Source organism: Neophocaena asiaeorientalis, unplaced genomic scaffold, assembly GCF_003031525.2.
Source record: "Neophocaena asiaeorientalis asiaeorientalis breed wild unplaced genomic scaffold, Neophocaena_asiaeorientalis_V1.1 scaffold15, whole genome shotgun sequence".
Lineage (NCBI taxonomy): Eukaryota > Metazoa > Chordata > Mammalia > Artiodactyla > Phocoenidae > Neophocaena > Neophocaena asiaeorientalis.
Window position 1 is genome coordinate 15,236,940 of NW_020185328.1, and position 11,123 is coordinate 15,248,062.

The 11,123-nt window shown below is 35.8% G+C and overlaps 1 non-coding gene across 1 annotated transcript; it reads right to left on the reverse strand.

The window, feature by feature from the left end:
- Nucleotides 1-610: 610 nt before the first annotated feature.
- LOC112392805 (U4 spliceosomal RNA) lies at nucleotides 611-749 on the reverse strand. Its single transcript, XR_003001750.1, has one exon. It is a non-coding gene; the product is annotated as a U4 spliceosomal RNA (small nuclear RNA).
- Between the last annotated feature and the right edge of the window lie 10,374 nt (nucleotides 750-11,123).

Genomic DNA, 11,123 nt, shown 5'->3' on the forward strand with positions numbered 1-11,123 from the left:
GTCAATATTTAAAGTTTTTGATGTAATAAATGAACTTGCTTCTTACTTCCTTATTTATCTAATGTAAACTGCATGAATACATTTCTAAATTTTAGTCTACATTTTTGTTCTTCTTTCATCACATACCATAACAAATAGTTAAAATATAGTATGAGAATATAACTTCTCTACAAATTCTTACTGCTGTGGCCTCCCCAACTCCCTTCTTTGGCTCCTCAGTTCTGCAAGCCCTTAAATCTGGGTTAGCTCTCTGGCATTGCAGGCTAGACATGCTTCTAGTAGTTAGTTCCTGTAAGTGTACAGGTCACCTTGTTTGTTATCCTTGTCATATGGCTTGCATTTCTTCACTGTTTTCCAATGTCTGGAATGTTGTTTCGTATTTTCTCCTCTTTCCTTTGTTGTTGAAGAAGAGCGTAGATTTGGTCTTGCTATACCACCTTGGCTGAAAATGAAAAGTACTACACCACACATGTTTTGTTGTTTCAGATATTTATTGTTAGTTGCTTCAAAATATTTTCTGTTTTTATTTCCTATTTGTACCATGAATTATTTAGAAATGTATTATTTCATATCAGGCAGTTGGGTTTTTCTGATTCTATTTTCATTATTGATTTCTAGATAAATTCCACTCTCATCAAAAACCATAACTGGATAATTTCAAGTTTTTAGATTATGTTGAGGCTTTCAATTAGCAATAATTGTGCATCTGATAAACCTCATTGACTACGATACTGCCACTGCACAAAGCTATGTTGAGGCTTTCTTTTCAGCCTAGCATATGGGTAAATTTTATACATGTGTACTTAAAAATATATATTCTGTTGTTCTCAGTGAAATGTTTTCTACATATCAATTAGATTGTGTTTAAAAATATAGTTGTTTATATCTTCTAATTTTTTGTGCGCACATTTCTTCTGTCAGTTATAGGAGGAAGTGTGTTAAATGATTGTGGATTTCCTCTTTTCTCCTTTTTGTTCTGTAATATGAATTTATGATATTTGAGATTGTAATATCTTCCTATTGAATTGACTTTTTAAATATTTTAATATGGCCTTCTTATCTCTAGTAGTGCTCTTACCCTGAGGTCTATTTTGTTTTATATTAGTATAGCAACACCAACTTTCTCTTTGTCAATGTTTCATGCTATCATTTTCCAACATTTCTCTTTCAACTATTTTGTGTTCTTATACATAAAGTATGTCTCATAAGCAATATATAGTTGTGTTTTTTTAATAGATCTTTATTGGAATATAATTGCTTCACAATACTGTGTTGGTTTCTGTTGTACAACAAAGCGAATCAGTCACATGCATACACATGTCCCCATATCCCCTCCCTCTTAAGCCTCCCTCCCATCCTCCCTATCCCACCCCTCTAGGTCATTGCAAAGCACTGAGCCGATCTCCCTGTGCTATGCTGCTGCTTCCCACCAGTCAACTATTTTACATTTGGTAATGTGTATATGTCGATGCTACTCTCACTTCACTGCAGCCTCACCCTTCACCCCATGTCATCAAGTCCATTCTCCATGTCTACCTCTTTATTCCTGCCCTGCAACGAGGTTCATCAGTACCAATTTTTTTTCTTTTTTAAAAAAATTCCGTATATATGCATTAGCATACGGTATTTGTTTTTCTCTTTCTGACTTACTTCATTTTGTATGACAGATTCTAGGTCCATCCACCTCACTACAGATAATTCAATTTCGTTTCATTTTATGGCTGAGTAATATAGTTGTTTTTTACCTTCACCATCTTAGTCTTTTACTTGATGAATTTAACCTATTTACATTTAATATATTAACTGATATAGCTGTATTTATGTCTGCCAGCCTACAATGTTTCTTTTTTACTGTTTTCTTTCTGACTTTTGATTTAGCAAAACATTTTTTTTCTTAAATGAACTCTTTAGTTATATATTCTGTAACTATTTCTAGTGACTTCCCTAGAGATTATAGAACTCATCCTATACTTACTACAGGCTAAAACAAGTTATTTTACCACTTTCCTGCTACTGCATAAACCATAGACCTTTTAACTCCATTTACTCCACTACTTCATTTATCATTCTTACTGTTTTTAAAATGGGAAAATATTCTAAAAATTCACATTGCAACTCCAACCAGGCTTGGCTTGAAAATTTCCCCTGTACTTATTGAAGAAAAAATATATCATGATACTATTTAATAAGGAAATATTTCTTTTCTATCAGAAATTGAATTCAATTAGTGAAGTCTTTTAGCTTCCATTATAAAAATCATCAAGGTTCTCCCCTTCTCCCATGTAATGACTGGTTATGGTAATTTACTTTCTAGTAATGAAAATCTCTTGAGTTCTCACAGAGAACTTCTCTTTATAATGGTACTTTATAAATGTAATGTTCTGTTATATTTGATTCACTACTACTGTATGTATCATTCATCTATATCCATAAAGTGAATTTCTTTGTATGTTGTTGTGTCATTTTTGTTTTATTCTATTTATTTAATGTTTGTTAGGAGTTGGTAGCAGCATCATATTAACTTCATAAAATGAATTGGGAAATTTCTCTTATTTCTCTGTACCTTGGAAAAGATTGAAAAGCAAATAAATTTTGTATTTTTAAAAGTTTGTACAAATTCATCTATGAAACCATCTGGGTCAGGAAATGATTTGAGGAATTTCTCTGGTCAATGTAACAATTTACTTTTGTAACAAAAATTTTGCTATTTCCTTGAGTACTTAAATTTCAGGATCATGATTTCATGTACATAATTAATCTGAAAACTAATTTTTCTATGTCTGAAATTTTATCTTTTTTCACATGCTTAATATTGTGAATTACTATTTTCACACACTTTTTCATGATTATCTTTCAGAGGTTTGTATATTTAATTATAGTGTTCAAATAACTAGCTTTATATATGTTCTCATTTCTAACTATCCTTATTTATTAAGTTATTTTGTCATTTTTATAACTTCTTTTCTACTGATTCTTAGGGGTTATTTTATTGTACTTCTACAATTTTTGTATTAATGTTTATTACTGCAAAACAAATGACAGCAAATATTGCAACTTAAAATAATACCATTTATTGCCTCAATGAAGGTCAGAAGTTCAACATGACATTGCTGGGATCTCTGCTCGAGGTATTGTAAGGTCAAAATCACAAGATTGGTCAGGCAAATCTTCTGGAGGCTCTGAAAAAAATTCTACTCACAAGTTTATTCTCATTATCTTCAGAATTCAGTTTTTGCTGTCATAGAACTGAAGTCCTTGTGTCCTTTTTGCTGTCATCTGCTTCAGCTTCTAGAGACCACCCACCTTCTTTGCCATGTGGTTTTTCATCCTCAGATGGAAACATGCTAAATCCTTCTCATGCTTTGGATCTCTAATCTCTCATATCTCTCTGTACATCATATTTAAAGAGATTATGTGATTAGGCCAGGCACATCAGGTTATTTTCCTACCTTAAGGTCAACTGGTTTGTGACCTCAATTACATTTGCAAAATCCTTCATAGTAGTGTCTAAATTAGTATTTGACTGAATAACTGGGAAAGGCATGTGTATACAGGGTCATGTAGAATTTTGCCTAACATATCTCAGTAGAATATTTGATTCATTTATTATTCTACCTATTTTGCAGCTGTACATTTCCCAAGTACACATTTGTCTATGTTCTCTACTTTTTGGTATATTCTGACTTGAGAAGTTGATATCCTCTATGACTCAAGAATTAACAAGTTACTATTTTTGGTTCCTATGTGGTACCTTAAGAACTGCTTTTGTAGAGCTTAAGCTTCAAGATGGCAGAAGAGTAAGACGTGGAGATCACCTTCCTCCCCACAAATACATCAGAAATACATCTGCAGGTGGAACCACTCCTATAGAACACCTACTGAATGCTGGCAGAAGCCCTCAGACCTCCCAAAAGGCAAGAAACTCCTCACGTACCTGGGTAGGGCAAAAGAAAAAAGAAAAAACAGAGACAAAGAAGAGGGATGGGACCTGCACCAGTGGGAGGGAGCTGTGAAGGAGGAAAGGTTTCCACACACTAGAAGCCCCTTTGCAGGCGGAGACTGTGGGTGGCAGAGGGGGGAAGCTTTGGAGCCATGGAAGAGAGCGCAGCAACAGGGGTGCAGAGGGCAAAGCAGAGAGATTCCCCACAGAGGATTGGTGCTGACCAGCACACACCAGCACTCACCAGAGGCTTGTCTGCTCACCTGCTGGGGCGGCCGGGGGCGGGAAGCTGAGGCTCGGGCTTTGGAAGTCAGATCCCAGGGAGAGGACTGGGATTGGCGGCGTGAACAGAGCCTGAAGGGGGCTAATGCACCACGGCTAGCAGGTAGGGAGTCTGGGAAAAGGTCTGGAACTGCCGAAGAGGCAAGAGACTTTTTCTTCCCTCTTTGTTTCCTGGTGCGCAAGGAAAGGGGATTAAGAGCGCTGCTTAAAGGAGCTCCAGAGACGAGCGCGAGCCATGGCTACTGGCGCAGACCCCAGAGACGGTCATGTAACACTGAGGCTGCTGCTGCAGCCACCAATAAGCCTGTGTGCAAGCACAGGTCACTATCAACACCTCCCCTCCCAGGAGTCTGTGCAGCCCACCACTGCCAGGGCACCTTGATCCAGGGACAACTTCCCCAGGAGAAAGCATTGCACGCCTCAGGCTGGGGCAACATCACGCTGGACTCTGCTGCCGCAGGCTCACCCCGAACTCAATACCCCTCCCTCCCCCCAGCCTGAAAGAGCCAGAGTCCCCGAATCAACTGCTCCTTTAACCTCGTCCTGTCTGAACAAGAACAAATGCCCTCAGGCAACCTACATGCAGAGGCAGGTCCAAATCCAAAGCTGAATGGTGGGAGCTCTGTGCACAAAGAAGAGAAAGGGAAATCTATCCCAGCAGCATCAGAAGCAGCAGATGAAAACTACACAGTCAACTTGATGTTCCCTGCATCTGTGGAATACCTGAATAGACAACGAATCATCCCAAATTGAGGAGGTAGACTCTGGGAGCAAAGATATATTATTTTTTTCCCCTTTCTCTCTTTTTGTGAGTGTGTATGTGTATGCTTCTGTGTGTGATTTTGTCTGTATAGCTTTGCTTTCACCATTTGTCCTAGGGGTCTGTCTGTCCAGTTTTTTTCTTTACTTTTTAATTTTTTTTCTTAATAACTATTTTTTATTTTAATAACTATATTTTATTTTACTCTACTTTATTTTATTTTATTTTATCCTCTTTCTTTATTTCTTTCTATATGTTTTTCCCTTTTATTCCGAGCCATGTGGCTGAAAAGCTCTTGGTGCTTCAGCCAGGAGTCAGTGCTGTGCCTCTGAGGTGGGAGACCCAACTTCAGGACACTGGTCCACAAAAGACTTCCCAGTACCACATAATATCAAACAGTAAAAATCTCCCAGATATCGCCATCTCAATGCTAAGACCCAGCTTCACTCAACGACCAGCAAGCTACATTGCTGGACACCCTATGCCAAACAACTAGCAAGACAGGATCACAGCCCCATCCATTAGAAGAGAAGCTGTGTAAAATCATAATAAGGCCACAGACACCCAAAAACACAACACCAGATGTGGACCTGCCCACAAGAAAGACAAGATCCAGCCTCATCCACCAGAACACAGGCACTAGTCCCCTCCACTAGGAAGCCTACACAACCCACTGAACCACCCTTAGCCACTGGGAACAGACACCAAAAACAATGGGAAATACGAACCTGCAGCCTGCAAAAAGGAGACCCCAAACACAGTAAGTTTAGCAAAATGAGAAGACCGAAAAACACACAGAAGATGAGGGAGCAAGGTAAAATCCCACCAGGCATAATAAATGAAGAGGAAATAGGCAGTCTACCTGAAAAACGATTCAGAATAATGATAGTAAAGATGATCCAAAATCTTGGAAATAGAATAGACAAAATAAGGCATGTTTAACAAGGACATAGAAGAACTAAAGAGCAAACAGACAATGATGACCAACACAATAAATGAAATTAAAAATTCTCTAGAAGGGATCAATAGCAGAATAACTGAGGCAGAAGAATGGATAAGTGACCTGGAAGATAAAATAGTGGAAATAACTACTGCAGAGCAGAATAAAGAAAAAAGAATGAAAAGAACTGAGGACAGTCTCAGAGACATCTGGGACAACATTAAACGCACTAACATTCGAATTATAGGGGTTCCAGAAGAAGAAGAGAAAAAGAAAGGGACTGAGAAAATATTTGAAGAGATTATAGTTGAAAACTTCCCTAATATGGGAAAGGAAATAGTTAACCAAGTCCAGGAAGCACAGAGAGTCCCATACAGGATAAATCCAAGGAGAAACACGCCAAGACATATATTAATCAAACTATCAAAAATTAAATACAAAGAAAACATATTAAAAGCAGCAAGGGAAAAAACAAACAAACAAAAAAAAACACAAGGGAATCTCCATAAGGTTAACAGCTGATCTTTCAGCAGAAACTGTGCAAGACAGAAGGGAGTGGCAGGACATACTGAAAGTGATGAAGGAGAAAAAGCTACAAGCAAGATTACTCTACCCAGCAAGCATTTCATTCAGATTTGATGGAGAAATTAAAACCTTTACAGACAAGCAAAAACTGAGAGAATTCAGCACCAGCAAACCAGCTTTACAACAAATTCTAAAGGAACTTCTCTAGGCAGGAAACACAAGAGAAGGGAAAGACCTACAATAACAAACCCAAAACATTTAAGAAAATGGGAATAGAAACATACATATCGATAATTACCTTAAATGTAAATGGATTAAATTCTTCCACCAAAAGACACAGATGGGCTGAATGGATACAAAAACAAGACCCATATATATGCTGTCTACAAGAGAGCCACTGCAGATCTAGGGCCACATACAGACTGAAAGTGAGGGGATGGAAAAAGATATTCCATGCAAGTGGAAATCAAAAGAAAGCTGCAGTAGCAATTCTCATATCAGACAAAATAGATTTTAAAACAAAGGCTATTGCAACAGACAAAGAAGGACACTACATAATGATCAAGGGATGAATCCAAGAAGAAGATATAACAATTGTAAATATTTATGCGCCTAATATAGGAGCACCTCAATACATAAGGCAAATACTATCAGCCATAAAAGGGGAAATCGACAGTAACCCAATCATATTAGGGGACTTTAACACCCCATTTTCACCAATGGACAGATCACCCAAAATGAAAATAAATAAGGAAACATAAGCTTTAAATGATACATTAAACAAGTTGGACTTAATTGATATTTATAGGACATCCCATCCAAAAACAACACAATACACATTCTTCTGAAGTGCTCATGGAACATTCTCCAGGATGGATCATATCTTGGATCACAAATCAAGCCATGGTAAATTAAGGAAAATTGAAATTGTATCACGTATCTTTTCCAACCATAACGCTATGAGACTAGATATCAATTACAGGAAAAGACCTGTAAAAAATACAAACACATGGAGGCTAAACAATACACTACTTAATAATCAAGTAATCACTGCAGAAATCAAAGGGGAAATCAAAAAATACCTAGAAACAAATGACAATGGAGACATGACCATCCAAAACCTATGGGATGCAGCAAAAGCAGCTCTAAGAGGGAAGTTTATAGCAACACAATCCTTCCTTAAGAAACAGGAAATATCTCAAATAAACAAACTAACCATGCACCTAAAGCAATTAAAGAAAGAAGAACAACAACAAAAAAAAACCCACAAAGTTAGCAGTAGGAAAGAAATCATAAAGATCAGATATGGGTGAAAAAGAAATGAAATGATAGAAAAGATCAATAAAACTAAAAGTTGGTTCTTTGAGAAGATAAACAAAATTGATAAACCATTAGCCAGACTCATCAAGAAAAAAAGGGAGAAGACTCAAATCGATAGAATTAGAAATGACAAAGGAGAAATAACAACTGACACTGCAGAAATACAAAAGATCATGAGAGATTACTATAAGCAACTCTATGCCAATAAAATGGACAATCTGGAAGAAATGGACAAATTCTTAGAAATGCACAACCTGCTGAGACTGAACAAGGAAGAAATAGAAAATATGAACAGACCAATCACAAGCACTGAAATTGAAACTGTGATTAAAAATCTTCCAACAAACAAAAGCCCAGGACCAGATGGCTTCACAGGCGAATTCTATCAAACATTTAGAGAAGAGCTAACACCTATCCTTCTCAAATTCTTCCAAAATATAGCAGAGGGAGGAACACCCCCAAACTTATTCTATGAGGCCACCATCACCCTGTTACCAAAACGAGACAAAGGTGTCACAAAGAAAGGAAATTACAGGCCAATATCACTGATGAACATAGATGCAAAAATCCTCAACAAAATACTAGGAAATAGAATCCAACAACACATTAAAAGGATCATACCCCATGATCAAGTGGTGTTTATTCCAAAAATGCAAGGATTTTTCAATATACATAAATCAATCAACGTGATCAATCAACAAACTGAAGGAGAAAAAACATGATCATCTCAATAGATGCAGAGAAAGCTTTCGACAAAATTCAACACCCATTTATGATAAAAACCCTCCAGAAAGTAGGCATAGAGGGAACTTTCCTCAACATAATAAAGGCCATATATGACAAGCCCACAGCCAACATCATCCTCAATGGTGAAAAACTGAAACCATTTCCACTAAGATCAGGAACAAGACAAGGTTGCCCACTCTCACCACTATTATTCAACATAGTTTTGGAAGTTTTAGCCACAGCAATCAGAGAAGAAAAGGAAATAAAAGGAATCCAAATCAGAAAAGAAGAAGTAAAGCTGTCACTGTTTGCAGATGACATGATACTATACATAGAGAATCCTAAAGATGCTACCAGAAAACTACTAGAGCTAATCAATGAATTTGGTAAAGTAGCCGGATACAAAATTAATGCACAGAAAACTCTGACATTCCTATACGCTAATGATGAAAAGTCTGAAACAGAAATTAATGTAACACTCCTATTTACCATTGCAAGAAAAATAATAAAATATCTAGGAATAAACCTACCTAAGGAGACAAAAGACCTGTTTGCAGAAAATTATAAGACACTGATGAAAGAAATTAAAGATGATACAAATAGATGGAGAGATATACCATGTTCTTAGGTTGGAAGAATCAACATTGTGAAAATGACTCTACTACCCAAAGCAATCTACAGATTCAATGCAATTCCTATCAAAGTACCACTGGCATTTTTCACAGAAGTAGAACAAAAAATTTCACGATTTTTATGGAACACAAATGATCCCAAATAGCCCAAGCAATCTTGAGAACGAAAAATGGAGCTGGAGGAATCAGGCTCCCTGACTTCAGATTAAACTACAAAGCTACAGTAATGAAGACTGTGTGGTACTGGCACAAAAACAGAAATATAGATCAATGGAACAGGATAGAAAGCCCAGAGATAAACCCACGCACATTTAAGAAATATTAAAGGGATGTCTTCAAGCTGAAATGAAAAGATGCTAATTAGTAACAAGAAACTATAGGAAAGTATAAATATCACTGGTAAAGGTAAATGTGTAGTTAAATTCAGAATACTCTAAATTTAGCATTGTAGTGTAAAGATGGTGGGTAAATCACTTAGAAGTCTAGCATGAAGGTTAAAAGATAAAAGTAATAACAATAGCTACAACTACAATCGTTTGTTAATGTATGCAGAGGTTAAAAAGATTAAAAACTCTAAAAAAAGAGATGTAAAGATAAAGAATGTAAATTGTGACATAAAACATGTGAAGGAACTGTAAAAATATACAGTTTCAGTATGTGTTCACACTTAAGTTGTTATCAACTTAAAATGGACAGTTATATTTTATATAAACCTCAAGAAAACCACAAAACAAAAACCTATAACAGATACACAAAGAATAAAGAGAAAGAAGTCTAAGCATACCACTACAGAAAATTATCAAATTCCAAAGAAGAGACAAAGGGAAAAAGAGAAGAATAAAGGAATTACAAAACAACCAGAAAGCAATTAACAAAATGGTAACAGTAAGTCCATACATATCAATAATACTTAAAATTTAAATGGACTGCATTCTTGAATCAAAAGACATGGAGTGGCCAAATGGATAAAAATCAAGACTGAACTATATTCTAATCATAAGAGACTCACTTCAGCCTTAGGGATACACACAAAATCAAAATGAAGTGATGAAAAAGAGATTCCATGAGAATAGAAACCGAAAGAAAACAAGGATAGCTAGAGTTATATCAGGAAAAAAAAAAAAAACAAAAAAAAACTTTAAGGCAAAGACTGTAAAAGAGCCATGAAATGTCATTATATAATGATTAAGGGCATATATAATGATTAATGATTATCAACCAAGAGAATAAAACCTTTGTAAATATTTATGCACACAGCTAAGGAAAACCTAAATATATAAAGCAAATATTGATAGAACTAAAGAAAAAATAAATAGCAATATAAGGATAGTAGGGAACTTCAATACCTCACTTTCAACAATGGAAAAATCATCTAGATTGAAAATAAATAAGAAAACATTGGTCTTAAACTACACGTTAGACCAAAGAGACTTAACCGGCATTTTCAGAACATTCCATCCAGCAGCAGCATAATAAATATTCTCAAGTGCATATGAAAAATTCTCTAGGATAGATCATATGTTAGGTCATAAAACAGTAATAAATTATTTGACTCATAAATGTTTTTGATGATTAAATGTTCATGTTATACTGTACATTTAATCCTTATATAGTATCTGGCAACATGGTAAATCAAAAATTCTATGATGATTATAATCATGTTGATAATGGCCATGATCATTTGTATAATATTGATATTGCCACTATTGCTTTTTAATTGTTCTCATATCACATTATTTTTATTCTGTTTGTATTATTTAGTTTTTGGTCTTCATATATTTTCATTGTTTTGTGGTCTAAGAGCTTTTAAGTAGTGAGGTTTAGCACATTTATCTTCAGTTGGGCTTACTTCTTTTGTTTTTTAAAGTGTCATTATTTTTATTTATTTATTTTTGGCTGGGTTGGGTCTTTATTGCTGTGTGTGGGCTTTCTCTAGTTGTGGTGAATGGGGGCTACTCTTTGTTGTGGTGCATGGGCTTCTCATTGTGGTGTCTTCTC